Genomic DNA, 25,554 nt, shown 5'->3' on the forward strand with positions numbered 1-25,554 from the left:
TGGCCCAACATAACTGCCCAGTCTGGGGAATGTGGGGGAACAGGTGGAATATTTAGGGAGCATATTGCCTTTGCCACAGGTGCGCATTTAGGAAGACATGTCTTATTGATGTTCCAAGCTTCTTCATGAACGTCTAAAGTAAATCAACCTGTTAATTCACAGATTTTTCTCACTGTGATGTTCCTCCTGGACAATGAAACAAATAGTATCCATGGTTCATTGTGAGTTGTCAGAAAGTCTCCGTCATTCCTTTGCCAATTTTTTTAGGCACTGCTCACATTTTTATTTAGTAAGAAGTTTTCGGTTTTTCTGAGCAATGCGTACCCAGGTGGGAAGTTTTGAAGCTCCTGTGGTTATTAAAGAGTTATTGAAAGTTGCAGGTTTCTGCTTTTTTTAAACAGAGTAATTTTCCAAGTCTTCCTTCAGGTCTTGGAAATGTCAGCCCCTACGTCCATCCCCATGAGGCTTCCCCAGTGAGTCCTGGTAGCGGCGTGTCACCTATAAGGTGAGGTTCCATCTGATGACGCTTAAACCCATTTAATACCTGTGTGTGAGTGTGGGCCAGTCATTTCTGTGTATCCACGTCCTTTATTTGGACAGGTGTCCCTGAGAGCGCTGTCCATCATCCCCCTCTATCGGCTCACGGATTTCCCAGGAAGCTCGTCCAGCCTCATCTTCAGAAACCTGGAACATATTTGTATTTATGAGAAAGCATCTGAGTGGTGACCCGTGTCCATACTGTGACGGTCTTTCCGGTTAGACTCTCCTACCCCAGAGAGTCTCTTTGAACACAGTGTGCTGAGGTGTATATTAAACCAGAATGCAGCTGGGCCTAGGGGAACGGCTAAAAGGGGGGTACTGGCTATCAAGCAGAAATATGCGTAATTCGGTTGACTACAAACTACTTTTAACATGTGATCTGGCACTCAACTTTGACCCCCATATATAGATGCTGGGGACCCCTCTTGGAGGTGGCTTGCTGTGACTGCCCTGGCCGTAGGTCCCACCTTGACAGTGTGCATCCAAGACCACGGTGGGACTTAAGAGGGAGGAGGGGCTCCTCAACTTCTAAGAAGAGATGAATGAAAATCCAAATGGGTCCCTGGAAAATTATTTGTCCTGTGTATTTACTCGCTCATCATATACTATTGTGCCCAGCACAGGATGTAATGTGAGAGCTGTGGGTGGCTTAGATACGGGTCACAAACACCCCCCTTTAGGGCACTGATGAACTAGTGCTTCAGGGACGGTAGTTATGAAAATAGTGAATACAATGCAAATGTAATATATTCTAATTGAAGCTGCTCTTTACAATACTAATTATGCTTTTATTATACATCCTATGATAATATATTAACGTTAAATTGTCAGACCAACTCATATTCAAATATATTTAATATGGTAAAATATATCATAACTTTAATGTAGTGCAAAGTGGGACACATTTAAATTGGGTGAGTAGAATCATGTGGCACCACTGACTTTACATAATTATCTAAGTAAATATAAACTAATTTTTTAATTAGATTTGGCAACATTCAATTTAGAACTTTAAAGAATCTTTAATGGAGACTTCCAGCTTGTAAAAGTGATACAGGCATAGCTAAGATGTATATTGTTTTATTAATTTCTAAGCAGTGCTTAGGACCTGAGCATACGGGCATGTATGTAAATGCACAGGGTAATCAGCAAGGCCCGGCTCATTGTTCTGATTCCCTCCACCTTGTCAGGATCTTTTCTAATTTCTTCTTCTTATTGTTTTCTAGAGTAGTTATTCTAAAAGTTATTCTTTAAAAAAAAATAATAATAATAATAACAAAAACTGTTAGTGAGAGCTCGAACCGTGGCCAAATCAAAATAAACAGTGCATTTAATGACTCAAGAGCCTGAAGTTTCACTGATAATACCTGATTTTAAATTCTTTTTTAGCTTTGCCTGGAAAATATTTCCCAGAGTGTACATGAAAAGTTTTCCCTCAGTATTCCTGATATCTGGTAGGGACACAGGATCATGGCAGGTATTGCCAAATATTCTGGTTAATACTAGCTGTCAGAACAATCTCTAAACCAAGCCAACCCTTCAGTGGCTCAAGTATGACAGTAGTTTATTTCTTCCTTATGTAATGTCCAAAACAAGTGTTGTTTTTATAGTCTTTTAAAAAAATTTAAGTGGAATAAAATTGATATGCAGCATTATATTACTTTCAAATGTCCAACCCAGTGACCCAGTGATTACATATGTCACCAGATGCTTGCGACACCAAGTGGAGTTCCCCATTAGCATCCAAGATGCTATAATATTATTGGTTATATTGTATATGTTGCACTTCCTACTGCCAGGGATCAGTTTAGAAAGAGCATGGGCCCCAGTCCTGAACAACGGGACCCAGAGGCATTCTTCTGGAGACCGTTACAAGCTCTCCCTGTCTTAAAAAGGGACACGAGGAAGGAGCAAGGAACGTGCTCTTTCCTGTGCCCTCTGGTTTGGACCTCGGGGCAGGAGGGGGGGATCCTCATCCCCACTGCGATCCGCATGCTGAGCTGGCCGCTGCTGGGAGACCCTGACTTCACCCCGGACACACTGGAACCCCCATCATGTCCTGACTGCTTGTCACACGCTGCTGACTCAGAATTCTGTCCTTATGGCCCAAAGCAGGAGCTAAAACCATCTCTTCAATTATTTATTCCTGCTGCTCTCCTGCTCCTAAAATGTGAGCTCGCTGAGAGGAGCACCTGGGTCCCTCCTGTGTCGCTGTGGGCCCGCTGCATGGACCGGGTGCGGACACACACTGCGGCAGGCACCTCAGGGCCGGCTCCCGGCTTGCACGAGGACGCGGCCCCTCCAGGGCGGAGACTCAGCTCCCGCGTTTCTGGGGTGCTGGCGAGTGGCAGGAGCCCTAAAGCCTTTGCTGGCTCAACAGGCCAGAGAAGCCAGAAGACAGCTGCTTCAGAACAAAACTTAATAGGGTTCACAGATTGACATGGAAAAAAAAAATAACAATGAGCCAAGTCATCACAAGACTATGGTCTGAAGGCACAGGGCACACGTAAAGGGGCCGGGGCCTCTGGCACCAGCTGACAAGGATGTAACAGTGTCTGATGATGGCGCTTCTCACGCAGGTCTGCAAGCTGGGCTGGTCAGTGGGGGGCAGGGGAAGTGGGGCTGGAGGCAGAGGGATGCCCTGGACTCCTCGGGGAGGCGGAAGGGAGAGGAGATGGGGCCCGAGGTCCTCATCCCAATGTCGGGCTGCCTGACCCCGGCTCACGGCCCAAATCGCCCCTGCAAGGGGCCCATGTCAGCCCCCGTCTCCCCTTCCTCCTCCTTCTCCTCCTTCTCCTCCTCTTCCACCTTAAAGGCCTTCGCTGGCCTCTCCTCCCCGACAGTTGTTTCCACTGGGTCTTCATTTCGGTGCCGCTTCATGTGGGCATAGTGAGTGCACATCTTGTCAAACACCCTGAAGAGTCAGCACAGGACACGGGTCAGAGCAGGGGAAGCTGGGCTGAGGGCCCACGGGGACAGGGCCGGCTGTGCGGGTGCATCCGGGGACAGGGCTGGTGCCCACCTCTCACACTCCCCACAGGGAGCGCCTTGGCCCTGGATGCACCCCAGAGGCTCAGGGGTCTGCTTGGGAGCAGCATTTGGGCTGGTGTTGGCCACAGATTGTCCCCTGCAGCTCTCCGTCTCTGTCTTCAACTCAGGGGTTGGATGGTGGTTGCGTCTCTTCTTAGGGCTGGCAGTGGCCTGCAGAAGGGGCAGAAATGACATCAGGGTGCCGACCTTCCACCCTTCTAAGGAAGATGCTTTCCCCTGTGGGGGCCCCTTCCCCACCCCGACTGGGTGGTTAGTAGCTGTCCAGACCAGCACTGAACTCCAGTGAGACCGCCTTGCCCCAGAATCCCCTACCTTTGTTTCTGTGGGGTCTGCCTCGGCCAGCTTCCTTTTGACGCTCTTTTTCAGTCCCGGGGCCCGAGAAGATGTAGTAAACCGGACCCTCTTTTTCCAGGTGTAGTAATATTCTACACACTGGGCCACGGACTTTGTCTGGACCTGGTGAAAGAAAACAGCAGCGGGCTTTGGGCACTGCCCCACACGCCCCCTCGCCGTGGGGCCAGTCACTTCCTGAAAGCTGTCCTGGAATGTCTCTCCCCTTGGGCTTGGCACGCCCCTGGGCTACAAGGAGCACAGAAGCACAGAGTCCTGCTGCTGATGACGGGCTCAGGGTGACGCCACCGTAGCCAGCACCGTCCAAGCTCTGCACGCTCTCTGAGCCCCAAGTCAGTCCCGGGAGGCCTTCCCTACGGGAAGGTGTACACGAGGGCTCCCTACACAGGCGCTCACTGTGACATCAGGCCTAATGCCGTGCATTTACCAGCTGGGACTCCCTGCAGCAGGCTGCCCTCAGCAGCAGAGACCACAAAGCCTTGGCAGCAGCCAGGCAGCGCTCTGCAGTGCAGAGAGAGGAGGCCCACGAGAGGAGGAGGGAGTTTTGAGGGCACAGTCAGATCCTTGGGCATTCAGACCCCACTGTGTGCTCTCCCCCCACTAAGAATGGACCCCATTAATAATAACTTCTGTAAAAGCAAAGCAGAACAGCAATGTTTAATTGCTCTAGGAAGACAATTTCTCAGGAAAATGAAATTGGCCGTTTAAGATGTGGAGCTCACTTCAGAAAATACTTTTCTACATATGAAATTTTTTCAGCTCTGTATACCTTCAAACACTAGGAGCCAGAGTAGTAAATCCTCTGCCTAAGAAATATCACTACGTTAGGAAAAAAAAAACAACTTGGACTTCTGCTTCCAAACAAGATGGAGCAACAGGAGCTACATTGACCTTCCCTTTCAAAACAATGAGAAGAAACAGTCAAAATGTGTGAAATGATGTTTGGGAAGACGCTAGGCAAGCCAAGAACAAGTCTTACTGAGAGACAGAAAGTAAGCTACCAGTCCCTACACACTACACCCTGAGAGAGTTTCCAGGCCACGGCCCGGGGAGAGGGGTCCGGGCAGAGCCAGGTGGGCTTCCTGAGCTGAGATGGGAGGGAGGATTCTGGGGGAACAAGGCGGTGAGAGTTCACAGGACAAGGCAGGACAGGGAAGAGAGCTGCTCAGAGGAAACTTCCAGAGATCTGGGGGGCGCTCCCCTCGAGCGTTCAGCCGTGCTGACCAGCTTGTGCGTATGAGGTGGCCCAAAACTGGGTAAAGAACCGCCAGGAAGATGTAGATGAAAAGGCACTTTCTTGAAAAAGTTCAATGTACCCCTATCATGTGAGCCACTCATTCCTTTCCTAAGTATTTACCGCCCTCCCCGCCACCAACACTACTTGGTCACGTAGAGATTTGAATGTGAATGTTCACAGCAGGTTTATTTTTACTTGCAGATACCTGGAAACCCCGCAGATGTCCCTCAATAGGGGAATGATTAAATGAACTGTGTTACATCCACACAATGGAATACTCCTCAGCAAGAAAAAGGGTCCACACAATAACATGGATGAACCTCAAAATAGTGATGCTGAGTGTAAGAAGCCACACAAGGCAGACAAGCAGTGAACATGCTGCAGGATTGATAGAAAACACTGGTAAATGCAAACTAACTTATAGTGACAGAAAGAAGATAAGGAGGTGATTAGTAACAGGGGTGGTAGGAAAAAGGGATTAACCACAGGGGCAGGAGGAACCTTTTGGGGGTGATGAATGTGTTTCTTATCTTGATCATGGTGATGGTTTTGCAGGTATAAACATGTCAAAACATCAAATCTTACATTTTGGTTACGGGCAGTTTTGTGCATATCAAGTTAAAAGAACAAAAAACATCAGCAGACATTAAGTGTAGTATGTTCACATCCTTTTCTAAATACATGTGTATATGCACATAAGATCTGTATGGGCAAATGCCTGAGGTGCCCAACCAAAGTCAGAGGTCATCATTCAGAAGTAGGATGACCGGGATGGGTGCGGAGGGCTTTGAGCACGTGATGGCATTTCGGTACTGTCTGAAGGTGTTCATATCAATGGCTTTATAAACTACAAGCAGTTTACAGTGTGAACAGCATATCACCCCAATAGTCCCTCCAGCTCTGCCTCGGCTCAGCAGTGTGAGACGAGGCCTTGTCTACACCAGCCCACCCACGTACACCTTACCATCTTGTGTATCAAGGAAAAGTTGTTCTTATGAGCCTGGAATGCCTTATTAAACAGCTCCTTCTCTGTGGGGGTCCAGACGGCTGAACCTATCGGAGAAACAGGAGAGAAAAGGACAGTTCTGCAGCCGCAGCCGTGGCGGAAATGCAGCCTGCCCTTTTTAAAGCTGTCGTTACCGAGTACCAATCATGTACCAAGAAGTCTGTTTTATCTCATACAATCCTTAGAAAAACGTTAGCAGGTTGGGACCAATACTATCCCCACTTTACAGGTGCAATAACAAGGCTTCCATTGGTTAACAGACTTGCCAACGGGAGGCAGGGACCCCCAGTTGCCTGACTCCCAGGCTGGGGTGCTCAGCCACTGCATCTGAGCCCGCCTTCACCTCTCCCTGGCCAGGGGATCCCTTTCCTGGCTGGGCACAGCCCCTGAGGGAACCACTGCACTGGAAGGGGGAAGGGAGGACCCAGCCAGGAGAAAGAGGCACCCACTGAGGTCCCCCGGGAGGAAAAGCCCTTCTGGAAAGGCAGGAGAAGGAAGGCCCTAAGAGCACACCCAGGGGCACAAGCAGAGCCTGCCATCGAGACAGACTGGCTCCCAGGTAGCGGCCGGGCACACCCACTCCCGCAGCCTCGCTCCAGTACCTGCGTAGTGGTAGTCAGCCAGCGGGTGAGTCGGTGGCTTCTGGGGTCCGCTGAGTAGCAAGGTCTCTAGGGCCACCTGGAGCAGGAAGGAAAGCGGGCGTCTTTCTGAGGGAGGGCAGGTGAGGCGGAGGCCTGCCTTCCACCTTTCATTCATTCGAAAAGCACTGACAGGCCCCCCTAACGCCTCCCTCGCTCCAGGGCTACTCAGCGCGTGGTGGGGCTGTGGACTGGCCGCAGCCTGTGAGCTGCAGTGGACATACCCGCTCCGTCACTACGCATACTGCTGAGTGCAGCTGGGGTTTTTCTCAGTGGGGTTTTCTCAACGAAGGAAGCAGTGGCGGATTTATTCCTTCATAGCACTAACCACAAACAATTTTTGAAAACAGATTACCCTTTGTCCGAAATTTAAAATGTAAGCCCCACGGAGCAGGATTTTGTCTCTCTCACCAGTGTAAACCCGATCGGGACGGGCCGTGGAACATGCAGGGCCCATCGCAGAATGAAAACGCAGGCCCCTTTTAGAAAATTCGTTGATTTCAAAAATGGTGGAGGCAGAGCATTAGACCGAGGGGGGCCCCAAAGCCGGGCCTGCCCCAGGACCACAGCACTCATGAGGGCCAACACATGTACTGGTTCCTCGGCTGAGCACCCACTCTGCGCCGCCCACTGCCCTGCAACCTGAGGAAAAGCACAGTTGCCGACACTGACTCCTGGGGCCCTAACTCGGGTGACATGACCTCCCTTCCCACTACTCACAGTGGGACTTTTTATTTTCTAAACTACAGGATTGTGAAGCGGGTCCTTGGAGGAAGCAGATATTTTTGTTGCATCAGGGGTTTTCGTACGTGGGTTTTTAATCAAAAAGATAAAGCTCCATCGATAAACCAGATCAGTGCAGGACCTGAGTCAGTCTACTCGGCTCCGCTCCCCCTGCCCCTGCGATCTCGGAAGAACCTGGTGCTCTGCTGCTGCCCCAGGTAAATGACTGACTAACTGGGCCCCATCTGCACACTTGCCCTACAACTGACAAGGAGAGTAATCCCACAGCCACTGGGGAAAAGGATGGGTGGCCTTTTTCAGTTTTCATGAGCCGCAAAGCCTGCAGATGGCACGTTACATGCACCAGATTCCCAGGCTCAGCACGGCAGGGGCATCCCAGGGACCCGCCACGCCCGCCCCTGCCTCCAGCTCACCGGGACTTCGCCCTGGGCCTCATGCAGGCAGTGCAGAGCGAGCTCCAGGTTGGTGCCCCCTCCTGGCATCGTGCTGGAGCAGGCCAAGTTGCAGAGCTCAGTCACTGTTCCCAGCAAACGTCCCCAGCAGAGCATGAAAGATGGGAGACACAGGGAGTCAGGGAATGCCGGGGAGGAGACGTCCCCAAAAGCACAGAGAGGGGCTCCTTGTCCCTGTCTCCCTCACAGCTCCCTGAAAAGCAGGCCAAGGGAAGGACAAGGAGGAAGGGCAGAAGCGCTGCTCCTGGCACCTGCTCAGGATGGCCTGGCTGGTTACCGCAGAGGAGAATAGGGGGCGGGAGGAGAAGCCCTGGTCCCGCAGCCGGGTGCCGCACCCAGGGATACTGCTTCTTGGTCCCGGTGAGGCCTGGGAGGAGGATCTCCTTGGAGATGGGGGAAGGGGGATACCCTTGGGAATTCGACGCCCATGTCTCAGCCACCTCTATCCTGTGTTTCTCCATTGGTCATCATGTCATCCGATGGCTTCCAGACCAGAGATGCTCCATGTTCCCCGGGCGCGGTCGTAGGACGCTGCTGGAGCTCCGGGATCTCGGCCTGAAACTCGCGACCAATCCGGATGCATCTGAAATGAGGCCACACACAAGACGTCACATGTGACTAAGATGGGAAATAAGACGGAGATGTGTGACATGCCCTGCTCTCAGGCCAGAGCCCTGCTCTGTGGAAACTTCTGTCATCTCCCGGATGCATCTGGGGAGTATTCGCCACCCCTGACAGACATGGACAAGTGTTCTAGATACCGTCCGGCTACACTCCCTTCCTCCAATTTTCTTTATCACCAGGTATCTCCCTCAGGTACCCCTCTGGGGTTCCAGGACAGGGGAGGTGTATGCTGATGGCTGGCATGCTTCTACACCCATGGCCATATCCCTCTAGTCACATTCCATGGATACTCAAGCCTCACATGTGCCATCACCAATTCTACCTAGAACCCTAGGGTCCTGGGCATTTGTTCCCGTGGGCCCAACTATGGGATGCCCAGAAAGAAGAAATATTGGAGGAACTACCCACAAACACCCAGAGAGATCTACAACTTCTCTCCCAGCGAGTAGCTATCCCCCTTGGGAGGAAGGATCTCTGGGGGAACACAAGGAGGGTAAAAATATCCCCATTTTGGAAGGACCCCCAGGTTCTAAGACTGTTCCAACTCACGGTTCAGTGCTGAGCTCTGTGTCATCCTTGATCGCAAAGATGCCAGAAGAGTCATTCACTTGATCTAGAAAACATGCAACACAAAGCTTCAACAAGACTGACTGGAAGAGATGCAGGGTCCCCTTCTGCCTGCCTTTTGTGGAGCAGCTGAAACTAGGGTTTCCAAGATTGCAAGGTCGGGAGCTCCCTCAGAAAACTAAGAATAGAACTACCGTATGATCCAGCAACCCCACTAGTGGGTATAGACCCAGAAGGACTGAAATCAGGCTCCCAAAGAGACACCTGCACTCCCATGTTCACTGCAACGTGATTCGTACTAGCTAAGATGTGGAGACAACCAAGATGCCCATCGACATATGAATGGGTAAAGAATGTGTGGTTTATACATACAATGGAACCCTACTTAGCATTGAAAAAAGGAAATTTTGCAATATGCAACAGCATGGATGAACCCCTTGAGAACATTAAATGAAATAAGCCAGTCACAGAAAGAGAAATACTGCATGAATGCACTTAACATGTGGTATCTTAAACAGTCAAATCCGTATAACCAAAGGGTGGAATGGTGGTGGCCAGGGTTAGCGTCGCGGGAAATGGGGAGTTACTAACCAAGGAATGTAAAGTCTCAGTTAAGCAAGATGAATAAGCTGTGTATCAGAAGCTCTACTTGGAGGGCTCTACTCCAGGGAGGTGCAGCCAGGGACACAGGGTGTCCCTCTCCTCACACCTCTCATGCGTAAAGAGCTAAAGGAAGGTACAATGAAAAATGCTCATCAAAGAGAGAATACTATTAAGAGGGAGAAGTTGTTTTTGTTTTTAAAGAACCAAATGGAAATCTTGGAGTTAAGAACAATAACCAAAATGTAGATTTGAGCTGGCAGAAGTAACCAGCAGCCAACTTAAAGCTAGATCCATGGAGATTATGGATTTTGGAGAACAGAGAGAAAAATAAATGATTGAAGGAAAATGAAGAGCCACAGCGAAATGTGGGGCACCAATAAGTATAGCAACACGTGTAATGGGAATACAGGGAGTGGAGAAAGGAACAGAAAAATATTTAAAGTATTTAATGGCAGAAAATGCCCAAAGTGTGATGAAAAAACAATACATACATCCAAGAAACTCTATAAACTCCAAGTGGCATAAACACAAAGAACTCTCCATCTGGGCACATCATAGGCAAAATACTGAAAGCCAAATATAAAGATCTTGAAAGCAAAAAGAGAAAAATAACGTGACATACATGCACACTATAGTAAGACTAACAGCTGACTTCTCATCGGACATGATAGCAGTTGGAAGGCAGTGGGACATGATCTCATTGCTGGAAGTAAAAGCTCAACCAAGAATCTTATATCCAGCAAATTACCTTTCAAAAATGAAGTTGGGAAAAGACATCCTTAGGTAAATAAAAACTGAGGAAACTTGTTGCCAGCAGACCTGTCTTACAAGGAACATTAAGGGGAGACAATTATTCAGCCATGAAAAGAAATGAAGTTCTGATATGCACAACATGGGTGAAACCCTAAGTTTTCGTGCTAACTGGAAGAAAACACAAAGAAGCACACATTGTATGATTCCCACTTCTATGAAATGTCCAGAAGAGCCGAGCCTGGAGGACAGAAAATTCATTCGTGGTTTCCTACGGCTGGGGACAGGGTCGGGAGGTGGGGAACAAGAGTGACTGCTGAGCACAGGGCTTCCTTGGCACATGATGAAAATATCAGAAAGTTGATGGTAGCAATGGTGGCACAGCTCTGTGAATATGCCAACCACCACTGTGTTGTGTATTTTAAAGGGATGAATTGTATGACATGTGAATTACACCTCCACAATGAAAAAAATACTATAGGAAGTTCTTCAGACTGAAAGAGAAAATGACATGAGATAGTAATCTGAATCCAAAGAAACAAAAAACACTGGTAAATGTACGTATATAGGTAATTATGAAAGTCAGTATAATTGCATATTTTTCTCTTTTCTTGCCTTAAAAAGTAATTGCATAAAACACTACTTTTATAGGCCTGTAATTTATAAACATATATATGACGACTATAGCACAACAAAGGGGAGATGCATTGGAGTAAGGAAATAGCCCTCCATACAGTCACTCAAATGCATAGGAATCAATGAAGAGATGAGAAACAGTAGCTAAAAATGTTACATAACAAACTGTATAAATAATCCTTGCATTCCCTTACTCTCTCAGTTTCCGTTACATAAAATGAAATTGTATAGTATAAGAATTGATGAATTGCTGGGTTTATACACACACACACATACATATATAGGTACATATAAATAACTAGAGCCAGAGGGTTCGGAGAAATAGAGCTGTGTAGGCGTAATGTTCCCTTTTTTCACTGTAAGTGACGGGAAGGACAGGGAGGAAGGGCTGAAACCCTGCTCCTGGCACCTGCTCAGGATGGCCTGGCTAGTTACTACATGAGGAGAATGGGGGGGTGGGAGCAGAAGCCCTGGTCCCACAGCCGGGTACCCCACCGAGGGTTACTGCTTCCTGGTGCAGGTGAGGACTCGGAGGAGAAAGTCCTTGGAGATGAGGGAAGGGGGGGTACCCTTGGAAATTTGGCCCCCATGTCTCAGCCACCTCTATCCTGTGTTTGTGGATGACTCAACACATCATCCGATGGCTTCCAGACCAGAGAAGCTCCGTGTTCACCGGGCGCAGTCGTAGGGCGCTCCTGGAGCTCCGGGATCTCGGCCTGGAACTTCTTTCCTATCCTGATGCGCCTGAAATGAGGCCACACACAAGACATACACATGTGACTAAGATGGGAAATAAGACGGAGATGTGTGACGTGCCCTGCTCTCAGGTCACAGCCCTACTCTGTGGAGACCTCTGTCATCTCCCGGATGCATCTGCTGAGTATTTGTCACCCCGGAAAGACATGGACAAGTGTTCTAGATACCGTCCAGCTACACTCCGTTCCTCCAATTTTCTTTATCACCAGGTTTCTCCCTCAGGTACCCCTCTGGGGTTCCAGGACAGGGAAGGTGTATGCTGATGCCTGGCATGCTTCTACACCCATGGCCACATCCCTCTAGTCACATTCCATGGATACTCAAGCCTCACATGTGCCATCACCAATTCTATCTTTAACCCCAAGGTCCTGGGCATTTGTCCCCGTGGGCCCAACTGTGGGATGCTCAGATAGAAGGAATATTGGTTGAATTTCCCACATACACCCAGAGAAATATACCACTTCTCTCCCAGAGAGAAACTAATGCCCCTGGAAGGAAGGAGCTCTGGGGGAACACAAGGAGGGTAAAAATATCCCCACTTTTGTAGGACCCCCAGGTTCCACGTCTATTCTAACTCACATTCGAATGCGGGGCTTGGTGTCATCCTTGATAACATGGCTGGCAGAAGAGTCATCCACTTGATCTAGAAAACACGCAACAGAAAGCTTCAGGAACACTGACTGGAAGTGATGCAGGGGCCTCTCTGCCTGCCTTTGTAGAGCAGCTGAAAGCAGGGTTTCCAAGATTGCAAGGTTGGGAGCTCCCTCAGAACACTAACAATAGAACTACCATATGATCCAGCAGCCCCACTAGTGGGTATTGACCCAAAAGGATGGAAATGAGGCTTTCAAAGAGACACCTGCACTCCCATGTTCACTGCAACGTGATTTGCAATAGCTAAGATGTGGAAACAACGAAGATGCCCAATGACATATGAATGGGTAAAGAATGTGTGGTTTATACATACAATGGAACCCTACTTAGCATTTAAAAAAGGAGATTTTGCAATATGCAACAACATGGATGAACCCCTTGAGAACATTAAATAAAATAAGCCACTCACAGAAAGAGAAATACTGCATGAATGCACTTAACAAGTAGATCTAAATAGTGAAATCCATATAACCAAAGAGTGGAATGGTGGTGGCCAGAGTTAGGGTTGTGGGAAAGGGGGAGTTACTAACCAAGGAGTGTAATGTCTCAGTTAAGCAAGATGAATAAACTGTGTATCAGGAGCTCTACTTGGAGTGCTCCACTCCAGGGAGGTGCAGCCAGGGACACAGGGGGTCCCCCTACTCCCACCTCTCATGCCTAAAGAGCTAAAGGAAGTTACAATGAAAAATGCTCATCAAAGAGAGAATACTATTAAGAGGGAGAAGTTGTTTTTGTTTCTAAAGAACCAAATGGAAATCTTGGAGTTAAGAACAATAACCAAAATGTAGATTTGAGCTGGCAGAAGTAACCAGCAGCCAACTTAAAGCTAGATCCATGGAGATTATGGATTTTGGAGAACAGAGAGAAAAATAAATGATTGAAGGAAAATGAAGAGCCACAGCGAAATGTGGGGCACTAATAAGTACAGCAACACGTGTAATGGGAATACAAGGAGTGGAGAAAGGAACAGAGAAATATTTAAAGTATTTAATGGCAGAAAATGCCCAAAATGTGATGAAAAAACAATACATACATCCAAGAAACTCTATAAACTCCAAGTAGCATAAACACAAAGAGCTCTCCATCTGGGCACATCATAGGCAAAATACTGAAAGCCAAAGATAAAGATCTTGAAAGCAGAAAGAGAAAAATAACGTGACATACATGTACACAATAGTAAGACTAACAGCTGACTGCTCATCGGACATGATAGCAGTTGGAAGGCAGTGGGACAACATGATCTCATTGCTGGAAGTAAAAGCTCAACCAAGAATCTTACATCCAGCAAATTACCTTTCAAAAATGAAGGTGGGAAAAGACATACTTAGGTAAATAAAAACTGAGGAAACTTGTTGCCAGCAGACCTGTCTTACAAGGAACATTAAGGGGAGACAATTATTCAGCCATGAAAAGATATGAACTTCTGATATACACAACATGGGTGAAACCCTAAGCTTTCATGCTAACTGGAAGAAAACACAAAGAAACACACATTGTATGATGCCCACTTATACGAAATTTCCAGAAGAGCCGAGCATGGAGGACAGAAAATTCATTCGTGGTTACCTACGGCTGGGGACAGGGTCGGGAGGGGGGGAACAAGAGTGACTGCTGAGCACAGGGCTTCCTTGGGACATGATAAAAATATCAGAAAGTTGATGGTAGCAACGGTGGCACAGCTCTGTGAATATGCCAACCACCACTGTGTTGTGTATTTTAAAGGGATGAATTGTATGACATGTGAATTACACCTCCACAATGAAAATCAATACTGCAGGAAGTTCTTCAGACTGAAAGAGAAAATGACGTGAGATAGTAATCTGACTCCAAACAAACAAACAAAAAACACTGGTAAATGTACTCATATAGTTAATTATAAAAGTGAGTATAATTGCATATTTTTCTCTTTTCTTAATTGACTTAAAGAGTAGATGAATAGAACACTACTGTTATAGGCCTGTAGTTTATATACATGTATATGACAACAGCAGCACAACAAAGGGGAGATGCATAGAAGTAAAGAAATAACACTCCATACAGTAACTCAAGTCCACAGGAATAAATGAAGAGATGAGAAATGGTAACTACAAATTTTATATAACAAACTACAGAAAGAATGCTTGCTTTCCTTAATTCTCTCAGTTCTCGTTCCATAATACAAATCCGTATAATCTAAGAATTAATGTATTGCTGGGTTTATACACCCACACACATACATATATTATGTAGATATATAAATAATAAAAGCAAAAGGGTTAGGAGAAATGGAGCTCTATAGGAGTAGCATTTCTGTATTTCACTTTAAGTTATATACATCTGAACAGATTATGATGACATTAAGATGTAATTTTACGTCATAGAGGAACCACTAAGAAAGGACTAAGAAAAACATGAAAAGCTAAAGGAATTAAAACGTTACAATAGAAAATACTTAATACATAAGTAAGCCTGCATAGAGGAACAGAAGGAGGAAAAGGCGAGGGACATACAGAGAATGAAATGCATGATGTCAAATGTAAACCTCCCTATATCAATGTAACATCAAATGACACTGGATTGAATAAACCAATCAAAATGCAGAGTTTGTCACATTAGATAAAAAATGTATGATCCCACTAATATTATCTATAGGAAACATGGTTTATTTTAAAAAACACAAGCAGTTTGAAAATACAAGGACAGAAAATATATACCAAGTAAACAACCTTAAAAGAGGCAGAATGGTGCTGTTAGGCTACTTAGACTTTAAAACAGAAAAACCTAGAGATTATGATAAAACTATTGCAGTGATGATAAATAACATTGTAGTCATATCATGAGAAAAACAATCACACCATCAGGGAGTTATGACAATTATAAGCATATATGCACCTAAAAACAGAGTCCAAAAATACATGAAGCAGAAACTGACACAATTGAGTATGAAATACACAATTCAAAACAATAGTTGGAGAATTCATACTTGCAGTAGTGGACAGGACAACCACACGGGATAAAACAAGACACAGGAACATTTTTGGTGCGTTCCACCCAACATCAGTAGAATATATTCTTCTCAAGTGCACATGGGACATTCTTCAGGACAGAACATATTCTAGCTCATAAAACATATCTCAGTAAACTTGAAAGGACCAACGTAATACAAAGCATGTTCTGTGACTACAGTAGAATTACATTAGAAATCAATAAAAGGAGACAGTTTGGAAAATTCACAAATATGTGGAAATAAAACAACACACTCTTCAATAATCAGTGTATTTAAGAAGAAATCAAAAGAGAAATAAGGAAATATTTTGAGATAAAGGAAAGAACATAACATACTAAAACTTATGGAATGTGGCTAATGCACTGCTCCAAGGGAACTTATAGCAGTAACTGTCCATATTAAAAAAGAAGAAAAATCTAAAATCACTATGGTCAGTTGATTTCCACAAAGGTGCCACACCAGCTCAATGGGGGAAAGAATAATCTCTTTAACACGCGGTGCTGCAACAACTGATATCCCCATGAAAAGAATGAATTTAGACTCCTACCTCACGTAATATAGAAAAGGTAACTTAACATTGATCCAAGACCTAAATGTAAGAGTTAAAATCATAAAGCTCTTAGAAGAAAAAGGAGTAAAAGTCAGCATAATTGCATATTTCTTCTCTTTTCTTAACTGACTTAAAGTGACTTTTGGTCAGGGAAAACCGTAGATACAACACCAAAAGCACAAGTGACAAAAAATAAAAACTCTTGTACCACAAGTGCCATAAATAAAATGAAAATACAAGACATGATACAGGAGAGAATTCCCAAATCACATATGTAATAAGGGACTTGCATACAGAATATAAAGGGAGCTCTTACAACTCAGTAATACAAAGATAATAACTCGATTTTAAAAAGGGGCAAAGGATCTGAATAGTCATTTCTGAGAAAATACACAAATGGACAATAAGCACATGGGAAGATATCAACATCATTAGCCATTGGAGAAATACACATCAAAACCACAGTGAGATACCTTATGCCCACTAGGAGAGTTATAATTGAAAAAGCTAAGAATCGTTGATAAGGATGTGGAAAATTGGAACTTGCGTGCAATGTGCATGGAAATTTATTCCCATGGCTCAGCCATTTTGGGAAACAGTCTGGTAGTTCCTTCAACTGTTAAATATAGTTACCCGGTGAGCCAGCAATTCCACTCCTAGGCATAAACTCAAGACAAATGAAAACCTTTGTCCAACAAAAACTTGTATGTGAATGTTCATAACAGCATTATTCACAGTAATGAAAAGATGGAAACAGCCAAAATACCCATCAGCTATAAATGGATAAAATGTTGTGTATCCACGCAACGGAATATTATTCAGCCATAAAAAAGGATTGAAGCACTGTATATGCTGTAACATGGATGAACTTTGAAAACATTATGCTAAATGAATAAACTAAAGACCAAATGTCACATACTGTATGATTCCAATTACATGCAATGTCCAGAGTAGGTGCATCCAAGATGATTAGAGATGATCAGTGGTTGCCCAGGTCTGGGGAGACGGGGGCTGTGGGGGTGGGGGGGTGACTGCTAATGGATACAGTGCTGCTTCTGGGGCGATGAAATTGCTCTAAAATTACATAGTGCGACGGATGCACAACTCTGAATTTACTAAAACACACTGTATACTTTAAATCGGTGATTCATATGGTATGTGAATTATGTACCAATAAAGCTGCTAACAAAATTTTTCGAAAGGACAGGCAGAAGGGTGGTCAGGCTAAATGGCCTCTATATTTTCCTTCCGCCTGTAAAATTCTCAGGACCTAGAAGGCTGCTGGTTCCACATGGCCTGGGATACCTGTGAGCAGCCACGGGTCGCCCAGGCCAGACACAGCCGCAGGCCAGAGAGAACGCCTGGACCAAATGCTCCACGTCAAGGTGGATCTGGCCCATCGCAGGCCTGCCGTGTGATGGTCAGAGATGACAGGCCCCAGCGTCACTCACCAAGCTCAGTACTGATGAGTTTGTCAGGAACAGCCTGAGTGGACATGGAACAGAGAGTGCTGGAATCCAGCCCAGACCCCTCCTGGATGGGGCTGAGCACCGGGGATGGTGTATCGGGAGAGCGCGGGCACAGTCCCTGCAGGGAGTGGTCCACCAGGAGCACCGGAGACCGCAGGCAGCTCTGGTGGCCTTCTTCAGGGCCCGGCCCCCCAGAGGCAGAAGGGGCGGGAGGCAGGAACGATGCCTTGGGCTGCGGGCGCTTTCTCCGCTTTCTGGGCTGGCTGGTCTCCTCCCCATCTCTCTCCTCCTGGTCTCCGTCCTGTCCCTGGAGAAGAGAATTCAAAGCCACAGGGGGGTGACTTGGGGCCACATGTGCACAGCTCTGTCTTCAAGGGGGTGCAAGCACCGGCAAGGGCACTGCCCACAGAGCCAGAGGGCAACGTAACACCCAACACCCTTGTCCGAGCTGGGCTCAGCAAGGGAGCCGAGCGCGGCCACCACACCCGAGCCAGACCCCAGATTCTCGGCCTGGATGGATGATGCCGGAAGCTTCCTCATGTGCCCACCCCCCAGGGAGAAGCCCTGATACAAAGGGTTTTGGAGATGTATGAGGCCAGCGTCAAGTTGGTACAATGACTGGCACTTAGAGATGGGGCCGGAGATGGAGTACGACAAAATGGAAAATGACCGCAGCTCCATGAGATGGACAAGCGGATCTGTGAACCCTGTCGCCCGCCTGGAGGGGGCTTCTCCAGGTGGGACCCTCCAGTACAGGCTGCAATGGCTGATCCCGTGAACTTACATCTCTTACCCACCTCCACACAATCTCCCCTCTTTCTGCCAATCTTACTGCTCAGCATTCCCCAGGTCTCAGCTCTGACCCCCTCCTCCAGGAAGTCCTCCGTGACCTCCTCAGGCAGGGTCTCTGGTGTCCCCTCAGTCCCTCTGCTCCCCCTCCCAGCACAGCCCAGTCTGAGTCCTCACTGCCTAGCATGGGTTCTTCTACTCGCATGGACTGGGAGCCCCAAGAGGCCAGGCTGGGGCCATCCCTGTCACCACGGTGTCCTCAGTACTGCCCCCACAGGGCCGGCCCAGAAGGTGAATGAATGAATGAATGAATGTGCAAGACAAGCTGTTCTAGAGAGAAGATTTTTTACGGTGCACTTGGTTTGGGCTCTGCCCATGTCTTCCACTGCCAGGTTGTGCAGGAAGCAGTGGGAAGAAAGTGGACCAACCAGCACCCAGCTTGGTTGTGCTCCCCGGGGTCCGGCTCACTGGGCCCAGAGGCATCCCCAGAGGAGCTGTGCTCATGCCGTCTGGGGGCTTCATGGCTCCTGGGGTCTCTGTGCCTCCACCTCCACCCTCGGCGCCTGACTCAGAGACTTGAAAATCTCTGTGCCTGACACCTAAACACAGGAAGAGATGGCAGAGTAAGAGTAACCGTAGGCAGGCGGCAGAGAGGCTGCTCCAGGCTCAAGCGCCGGCCTGCCTTCCAGAGCAGCGCAGCCTGACCCCTGGTCCCTGCCCAGGCTTCCCTGGGAGGGTGCCTCCATCCTGAGACCATGACACCCAGCCACTGACTCCCTCCCCCAAAGCCTGTGAGCGCCCTGCGAGCACAGAACCTACTGCGCGCGCCCCTTCACCTGCTGGTCCTGGTTCCCTCGAGGTGGCAGCCACTGGTCGTTGGGAAAACACGTGTGGCTGGTCAGCCCCTCCTGTGTGTGAAACATCTGGCTGCAGTTCTTGCAGACACACGTGCTCCTTGGCTCTGCCCAGTCTGCAGGGCCTCCGTTTTGCTGGTTACTGTGGAGAGACACGGCAGGGGGAAGAACTGGGGAAGGGGACTCCACCCCTGGATTCTCTGTTTTCTTCTAAGTCTGATCCACTGACAACTCTCGATGAATCCCCAGAAATGGAGACGATACCCGCTTCCCTCATGGCCTGGCGGGCACCTCTTCAGGGCTGAAGCATCCAGAGCTCACTCACCCAAGGCCAGCACATAAAAGCCCCCAGAGGACTCCCGAGGGGTAACCCCCAGGCCCGGCAGGGAGGGTCTTCTGAACTTACCATCCGCCTGCCATGCTCTCCTCCTTCACTGGATCGGGGAGCTGGTAGATATTTCCACCCTGAGGATGAAAAGACATCTGAGCTGACATATCAAAAATGAGGCAGATGCAAGGACTAAAACTACAAAGTGCTGAGAAGACAACACAGGTGTGGCTCCTTGACCTTGGATTAGACAGTGCTTTCTTGGATGACACAGAAAGAGAACAAACTGGACTCATCAAAACTTAAAACTTCCCTGCATCAAGGGACACCATCAAGAAAGTAAGAACCCACAGAATGGGAGAAAATCATTACACGTTATGCATTTCATAAGGGCCTTGTATGTACAAAACAGAAAGAACTCTTACAGCTCAACAAAAGTCAAATAATCCAGTTGAAAAATGGGCAAAGGATATGAACAGACACCAAATCTAAGAAGACATGAATGGCCGATAAGCACATGAGAAGATGCTCAGCACCACCAGCCGTTAGAGCCTCGTGAGTCTGACCGTGATGGGGCAGCACCTCACACCCACTAGAACGGCTATGGTAAAAAAAAAAAAATTGGACAAAAGCAAGTGCTGATGAGGCTGTGGAGAAACCGGAGCCCTCGTCCCCCGAGGATGGGGATGTGAAAGGGCGCAACTGCTTTGGAAAAGCCTGGCAGCTTGTGAGATGGTTAAGCACAGAGCTACCCCATGAACTAATTATCCCACCCCTAGGACATTCCCAAGAGAAATGAAAATGTATGTCCCCACAAAAACTTGTACGAATGCTCACAGAAGCACTATTCACAATGGCCAAGTGGAAACAACCCAAATGGCCACCAACTGATGAATAAATAAACAAAATGCGATGTATCCACACAATGGAGTATTATTCATACATAAAAAGGAGCGAAGCCTGTCATATGCTACAACATGAATGAACTTTGAAAACATTATGCTGAGTGGAAGAAGGCAGACATGGAAGGCCACAGTGCATGATTTCAATTATATGAAGTGTCCAGAGCAGGCAAATCCATAGAGACAGAGGTAGATTCATGGTGCCAGGGGCTGGAAGGCTATGGGGAGACCTGGGGGCACAACTAAGGGTGTGGGCTTAATTTCTGGGGTGATGAAAAATGTTGTGGAAAAAGTGGTAATGGTTGCACAACCTTTTGTTAGTATACTAAAAATCACCAGATGGTGTGATTTAAAATGGTCAATTAGATGGCATATGGATATTAAAGCTGTTTAAAAACAAGAGGATGCAGCTGTCAGGTGCTAGACGTGAGCACGTCGCAAAGAGTAGCGGCTGACCGCCTGGCACCCAGGTCCTCGTGGCCACCACCTGGGCAGGAACCAGGCTAATGCTGCACAAGTGCTGACACATGTGGGCACCCCTGCCCCACGGCCCAGAGATGGCATCCTCATGCAGGAATACTGAGGGGAAGGAACTCTACCTTTATATCCTCTGGAGAATTTGAGGGGCAAACCCAGAAGGAAGAGATGGGCAAAAGGAGGGCAAGCAGAAAAAACTCAGTGAGGAAAGGTGACACAGGGCGTCCCAGCGACTTGCAATGCCTTCATCCTGGCTTTTTTGCAGGGAAGGTTGGTGGGGGGCCATGATGTCTCTGAACCTTCACTTCCCCTCTGTAAAACTGGGTCTGAGGACTCACGGGCACTAAATAAAATGTCTGGACACTCAGAAATTCAGAAACAAGTGATGAGTGAGTCTCTCATCTCACAGCATAAAGTCAGGTACCTGGGTCCTGCTGGGTATCATCAGCTTGGACTTTGAGTCCTGCGGGGTGTCCACCGAAGGCCTGGCCAACAAGAAGGAGGCCATGGCCACCTGGCTGGGAGAGGCCGCACAGTGCGTATCCATTTTCACCTTCTCCTTCTGGAAGTCCAAGAAACATTGGGCCCACATGTTGCCAGAGAAGAGCCTGCGGCCTCTGCCCCGGGAGCAGGCCAGGCCCTTCGCACCTTTCATGGCCCCCCGAGGCCAGGCCATTCTCCACCTGGGCCTGCTTCTCTGGGAGCTGGGCTCCGGCAGGATTGTCCCCACCCAGCTGGGTCTGCCATGGGGCCCCCTGTGGGGAGGATGTCCCCCAGGTCTAAGGGGCCCTTTCGTGGATCTCAGCTGCTTGGCCAGAGAGGAGATGTCTGGGTCCCCGGGGGGTTCCCATGGTGCAGGGGCCACTTTTGGTCCCCCCCTTCGTGTCCCGTCGATTGCTGCCGGGCAAGGCCTCCCAGGGGAAGGCGGGAGTGGTTTTTCTCCTTGTGGGGCGGGGATCCCTCTGGCTCTGGGTTTGCAGGGCCAGGATGGAAGGAGTCAACTGTGGGTGCCAGGTGGTGGGGGCTGGTGTGGCCGCAGCCCCTGCAGTGGCTTCAGCGCAGCCTGCTTGCCCTCAGGCGCAGCATGCTGGGAGGAGGCCACAGCCACCTGGGAGCCAGAGATGCACACCGGGGACTTGGTGATCATCTGGAACACCTGCATCTGCCCTGGACTCACCAGACACTCCCGCGACTTCAGGAACAACTGCCCGGAGAGCGGGCGTCGTGTTGTCAGATGACAGCCCGCAGGAGTCGCTGTCAGAAATCGCTCTTCTTGGAACCCCTGGTGTCCCCTTCCTGGCCGGCATATCCAGGACCATGTGAGGCCTCCCCAGGTGCCTTCAGGTCGGTGGGGGGGAGGGGCAGTGCATCCTCCAGACTGCGGCCACCGCTGGGCGAGCGCTCCCCCGTCAGGGAGGTGCTGCTGGGCCTGGGCCCAGCCTCGGAGAACTCCTGAGGGGACACAGAAGTGGGCTTCTGGATGGCAAACACATCATTCCCTTCGCTCTCGGGGCAGCCTGGCAGGTTCTGGAGCCACTGGAGGTTGTGGTTTGAAGGCTCGGCACTGGCAGGCACTGCCTGGCCTTGGAACAGAGGCAGGCCGGCCGGCAGGGTCCCACCCTCCTGCCCGCTCTCCAGGGTGGGTGGTAGCTGGGGTGGCCGCTCCGACTCAGCTGGGTCTGCACCACCATTCTCGGCTTCCCTGGAGTGAATGGCTGTGAACCCAGCGGCGGGCTCCTTCCACAGGGGGTGACACTCCTCCGGGACATCAGTGCCCAGGGTCCCTGGGGCCGCTGGGGTGCAGGGGTAGGGCCCCAGTGAGGGTGGGGAGGGACAGGCTGTGTTTTTCCCTTCCCCGTCATCTGAGGGCCCTGCCAGGACCGGGCCGAGAGAAGAGATCTCCTCGGTGGACCGTGCTACTTACAATAGAGCGCAGGGGCTCTCGGTTGGGCAAAAAGGGGGCCTGGGGACCTGGCTTCTGGAGGCACCAGGGACCGCAGGCCATCCGCAGCAGGCTGGCCGGCCACCTCATGGGCAGGAGAGGAGTCCCCCACAGGCTTCTTCCTTGGGGGGGGGCCTCCTTCAGGATGCACAAGCCGTGCTGGACCTGGTAGTGCCGGCGCAGGGAGTGGTCCTCACAGTAGCTCTTGCTGCAGCCCCTGCTCCATGCACGCAAAGGGCTTGGTCTGCTGGTGGGTGAGCATGTGCCTAGTCCTGGAGTCACACACGAAAAGGGAGTCAGAGGTCACTGGGGCTCAGCCTCCCACTGCAGGGTCCCGAGCCTGACTCCCTCAACAGTGCTCCCAAGGGGCAGTGGAGCTCAGAACCACAGTTCAGAGCCTGTACTCAGCCCCCCAGCTAAGGTCAAAGCTTCTGGAAGGGGTACCCCTCTCCCTCACCGTTAAGCAAACCCCTTCTCTGAGAGAAAAATCAACAGAAGGCAGGCCAGAGTTGCCCAGAATGGGTTCCCAAGGAACACCAGCCCTCCAGAGTGGCTCCCTGAGGACAAGGGCTCAGCTAGCAAGTCAGTCCCGACAGAGCACCATGTGCTTCTTGGAGGTTCACGGGAGCAAATGTAAAAGCCACATAGCAGGTAGATCGATAGAGGGTCATCTGCTTAACCTGCCCTGTCTCTGAAACATAGTTGCCCACAGGACTGTTTTTTGCAATAGTCCCTCTTAGCGCCCTCAAGAACCAAGTTTTGCAGAATACATTTGAGGAAAAGTTCATTTGGGGAGCATCCTGCCTTTGACAAAGGAGTCTTTCCCCTACCATAGAATTCCTATAAGGAGACAGCTGCCTGAAACCCCCCCACAGGAAAAAATGCAATTTACAGATGCCCAATCAGAACATTCTAGAAAACAGTCAAATGTGCCTCCTATAAAATAAATGAATACAAATATGTCCTATGTTTATGTCATTCTTATGTCTACATTAATAACATAAACAGATGAGTAAATACCCTCCATGTTCCCAGCAGCCCTACTCCGGACAGTGCTAATAATGCGGCACATGGGGCGTGTCTGATAAATGACAGAGCCCTTCCCCAAAGGGTGGCCCTGGCCTCCATTGGAGGAGACTGGCAGAGACCCAATCCCCAGCTCCCCTGTTAATCGGTCTGTGACATGAGCAAATCGCTGCCTTTCCCTGGGGGGTGCTTGGCGAGAGGATGAGTCGGAAGGGGGGTCAGTCAAAGCCCCGTGGGAAGGCCAGGAGCGTATAAAATGCCATGGACTGCCCTCTCCCACTTGCCAGGCGGTTGGTTTGAGGAAGTCTGTCTGTCCTTCCTCACTAGCAAGAAAAGCTTATCATTTAAGAGACATTAGGAACAGAAGGAATTCTGCTCCAGACTCCTAATGGGCTTTCTTTTAAAATCAAGGGTTACAAAAACATAAATCAGGAGTTAAAAAAGAGAGATGAGTTAATGTGCCGTTGCCCCATTCTGGGCACAGGGATTTTGCAATCTCTCATGCCCTGTGGAGTCCCGGTACATGTGCCTCATATAAACACGGGCTGGTTCTCCTCAGGCACCTACCACTGTCTCCAAATATTTCTCTATAAAGTTAACCTGATTCCCTCCATGAGAAAATTGCCTCGGGAGGTCCCGTCTGCAAATCAAGGCAATGATTTTCTCATTGGTGTGACTTTGGGAGCTCAGAAGTGTGACCTGTTCAGGGCAGTGGCAGACCTGTCCCCAGACACGGAGTCCTCGTCTAAGCACGGGTCACAGGGACCCAACACCCACAGGGTGTGTCGGGCTCATCTGGGAGGTGATGAGAATGACCTAGGAACATGCCCCCTCCTCCCCAGCCCCCTGCACAGATGTTGGTGACCAGACTCCTACATACAGGTGGTCCTTGCGCTTAAAGGCCTTGCTGCAGACTCCGCAAACGTGTTTCCGTTCCTGGCTGTGCGTCAGGTAGTGCTTGCTCCGGGAGCTGGCGCGGCTGAACGCCTTCCCGCAGAGGCTACATTCCAGAAGCAGCTTCTGAGGTGAAGTGTGATGCTGCTCTTCTTCCCCTGCGCTCCCGGAGGTGGCCCTGCCTCCTTCGTCACCATCTCTAGGCACCTGAAGCATGGCCAGCCTCAGGTCTAAACAAACAGAAGGAGAAAGCCCACGTTAGAGACACCTGGGGACATGGAAGAGCTCGGCTAAAGTGCTCCCCGACTCTTAGAACCACAGTAGGCGCGGGAAGAGAGGCCCGGGAACCCTTTCTCCATCTCCAGTACCTCAATTCACAGAGAAAACAAGACGTAGACCGGGTAGTGGGGAGAGAAGGGACCCTCGTCTGGCCACGCTGCAGTACAGTGCTCAGTAAGTGGCCCAACTGTGGTCAGTTGTGGCCTGGAAGGATTCTAAGGACCAGGTTGCCGTGGCTGCAGGGTCCTTATGACATCATGGCTCTCTCACAAGGGCAATCCAGAAATACATCATCCAAAACATACAGAAGTATAAATCCTTTCTCCCAGCCACTTTTACCTTTGGGTTTTTAAAGGAAATAATGTACACTTATACGAGGAGTTAACTGCAGGGGAATTACCCGCAGCATTGCCTTTCCTGTTAGAAGCAGCCTGCTACCTGATCAGAGA

The 25,554-nt window shown here is 49.0% G+C and overlaps 1 protein-coding gene and 1 pseudogene across 4 annotated transcripts in view; one reads left to right on the forward strand and one right to left on the reverse strand.

The window, feature by feature from the left end:
- LOC140847185 (uncharacterized) overlaps positions 1-22,178 on the forward strand; it is a 114,966-nt gene extending 92,788 nt beyond the window's left edge. For 2 of the 4 annotated variants that reach the window (XM_073226597.1, XM_073226589.1), the window contains 3 exons: positions 5,381-5,581; positions 7,573-7,764; positions 8,510-17,059. The gene's annotated coding sequence lies outside the window, so the exon portion shown is untranslated. Of the gene's footprint in view, positions 1-5,380; positions 5,582-7,572; positions 7,765-8,509; positions 17,060-22,041 lie in introns of those variants that run through there. The other 2 variants (XM_073226600.1, XM_073226602.1) reach the window with 2 other exon arrangements.
- Positions 502-25,065, reverse strand: LOC140847180 (zinc finger protein 541-like; annotated as a pseudogene).
- Positions 25,066-25,554: the final 489 nt, after the last annotated feature.

This window comes from Manis javanica, chromosome 17 (assembly GCF_040802235.1).
Source record: "Manis javanica isolate MJ-LG chromosome 17, MJ_LKY, whole genome shotgun sequence".
Lineage (NCBI taxonomy): Eukaryota > Metazoa > Chordata > Mammalia > Pholidota > Manidae > Manis > Manis javanica.